The following is a 3,253-nucleotide window of genomic DNA, read 5'->3' on the forward strand; positions in this document are numbered from 1 at the left end:
AAAAAAATATGAAAGGCATGATTGAGAAAATGTGCCCGTTATAAGGTGTACAACCTTAACCTAAACATTAAAGGCAAACCTCTGATACCAGTTGGCATTTCCATCATGAGCAAGTGATGGTGTCACCCTGTTGTGGTGTAGGAGAGAACTTAATTGCTCAATCCGTTCATATCCGTTCGTATATGAAATTATTGACATTTTAGTTTAAGAAAATAACTACTTAGTTTACGAAAGGATCTAGTAGTTCTTAATAACAAATACTTGCGATATTTCTCCAGGGAGTTTGGCCTAGAACTGGACTAAGTTCATATCTCATAAGTATGAGAATAAAGTATTTTTTTCTATTTTACAAATAGATCGTACTTTTTCCCGAAGCCAAAGTACACATTGAAGTCCACAGTTTGATCATTTAGTATCCAGAAAACATCCACTTTTTAGCCAGAACATGACTAATTCAGAGAAGCAATTTTAATTTTTTTTTAAATTTAATTTAAAGGGTATAGTATTATCTCCTTGTGTTTTATTAGTATTTCTAAAACAATCATGAATAAAACTACAACCACTGGAGTTTTTGTGCAGTTTTTCAGTCCATATACATTAATAAATTGTAAATCATAAACTAAATTTTGATTTGTTTAGTATTCCGATCCATAAAATAAACTTTAACGTTACGCTAATTTAGATGACAAACATGATCATATCATTATAATGAAATAATTAATTAAAATTACAGTAACTACTTTTATGATTTTAAAATATATTAGTTATTGTCTATATATTTATATAGACAATATCTAATTTTATATAAAATTAAGCATACACTCACAGTGCTAGAATCGTAGACATTTCTTCTCTTGGTTACGAAATCATTCCTGAAATATTTAATAAAATATAATGTATATAAATAATTGACTATATAATTTCAAATAATGAAGAAGATGGTCAGGGTTGCGATCAATAGAGAAACAAAAATAGTTAACTATTTATTTTCCGACGTTTCGCCCAACTTTGTAGAGCTTCATCAGGGCTGTTCAAGTTGATAGTAAGGGACTCAATCGAGTGCTGGGCTGCACCACGTTTTTAAAATAAATATTGTCCCCAAAAATTAAATGGTTCCACCAAATAATTTTGTAAATATTTATGAAAATAAAGGTTAAAAAAAAAGAAGATGTTTATTGGTAGCAGTGGCATGCGCAATCCTAATGCACTACCCCACTGTTGCCGAACCCCGTATGGCAGCAATGTGAGGAAGGCGAAACAAAAAAAAATTTTTTAAGTTGATAGCTTTGGCAACTTTCATAGAATATACCCCTCCTATATTCTATAAAAGTTACCAAAGCTATCAACTTGAACAGCCCTGAAGAAGGTCTACAAAGTGGAGCGAAACGTCAGAAATTAAATAATAGTTGTTAACTATTTTCTTTAAATAAAATAGTTTCAATAATTCCTGAAATATAGGCTGTATGAACTGAAACGTAATTTACGTTTATTTTTATTTTTTATTCAATATAACAATCATTATAATATTTTAAGATATAGTGGGAAAAGATATAGATGAAATTAATAAATTCTTTTGAAAGATTGAGATTGAAAATTTTTTTATCAAACTTGATAATCACTAACTATTGATTAGTGATCTTGTTTAGAATTATTCCATTCAATCAAATATAATTTTAAGTACTTCCAAGATTACGAATCTATTATTATGAATATTTCACGATGAGTACTTCGTCACTTAATATGACGGAGAAAAAATTGTAATGACTGAAATAATTGAGCCAAAGAGGTAAGAAAAAGATAATTGTGTATTAAACAAATGTATTATTTATTAAGTACCCAGGGTTAAGGCGCGTGGCTACTAACTCCAAGGACCCGAGTTCGAATCCGGCTTGGCAGAAAATGGTTTTCTGTTACACTGTAGCTGTGAGTCAACTCCTTTGGGTTCTTGGAGCCCTCCTGGGGTCCACCCAGCCTTTTATATTGGGTGCCCTTAATTGGGTAAAAATCTGTCGAGCGTGATTCTAACCAAATCACCTCCTTGCAGAACCGTTGGTTTAGTAATAGTACTACCTTACAATGTACTGAACCCCTGACCCTTCATGGGTTGTAGTGGCACAGATTTTAATTTAATTTTTTTAATTAAATATATATAAAATGACAGCTCATATAAAAATATATTTTGTAATTAAAAAAAGAAAAAATATTTAGGGAATTAACTATTTGCATTTATCTATAAATATAATAATGATTTTAACTGTGTCAAAATAAAAAATAAAATAAAACCTCAAATGTTACAAGTGTGAGAGTCAAAATAATTTTACAGAAAACGTAAGCGTAAGTAGTCGATGTAAACTATTCCCAAACTTCTATATACAATTTTTAAAACAAATATAAAATCATAAAGAATATTTATTCATACGTGTGTTTCTCAATGCCTTTAGGTTTGTTGTCTGTAAAATTGATTGCTGTCCTCTGTCAAGCTGTCAGAAAGAATTGCCACACCGTACCCGCCCTTTTCCTAGGTACATGCTTCCAGGTTTATTGCAAGGTTTAGGATCTTCCTTGACCTAGCCCGAGGTTCCAACTACCTTCACGCCAATGGTCCCTTTCGTTGCCAAAGTCTCAAATACCAACTGTCAGCGTATTGACAATTCAGAAATATTATGGACAGTTTATATGATTTCATAACTATTTATATGACAAATATATCACATCTCACATCAACAGTAAAATCGTAGGTAAAAGGAAATAATACGGTGAACACGTAAAACTTATACCCTACTATTTTAAAAGTTATTATGTGTTTTTAGGGGTTAAAAACTGCAAAAATATAATCTCATAATTTACGGATTACTTTTATCAGCATTTTTATTAAACATGGATTTATGACTCGTGATGTTAACATTTAGATGCTAATTATATAAACTATAAACTAGTCACGGGCAGAGGTCATGTACCAAACCGTTTATCCTGTGACAGTAACTAACACCCACAAAAACTAAAAAAGATTTTGGACCAGAATTCGTAATTTTATCACACTTTGACGGGGTTACGCTGTGATACTTCGTGAGTCCAAAAAATCAAACTTTTTTTTTCAATGAATACTCTTTATAATTTAATATTTGTTTTAAATAATATACATAGAGGTTTGGGAATGGTTTACATCGATTACTGACGCCTTCGTTGTCTAAAATTATTTTTACAGTACCACTGTAACATTTAAGATTTAAATGCTACATTATGTTAAAAAAAA

Source organism: Halyomorpha halys, unplaced genomic scaffold (genome assembly GCF_000696795.3).
Source record: "Halyomorpha halys isolate HHAL.00 unplaced genomic scaffold, Hhal_1.1 Scaffold844.1, whole genome shotgun sequence".
Taxonomy (NCBI): domain Eukaryota; kingdom Metazoa; phylum Arthropoda; class Insecta; order Hemiptera; family Pentatomidae; genus Halyomorpha; species Halyomorpha halys.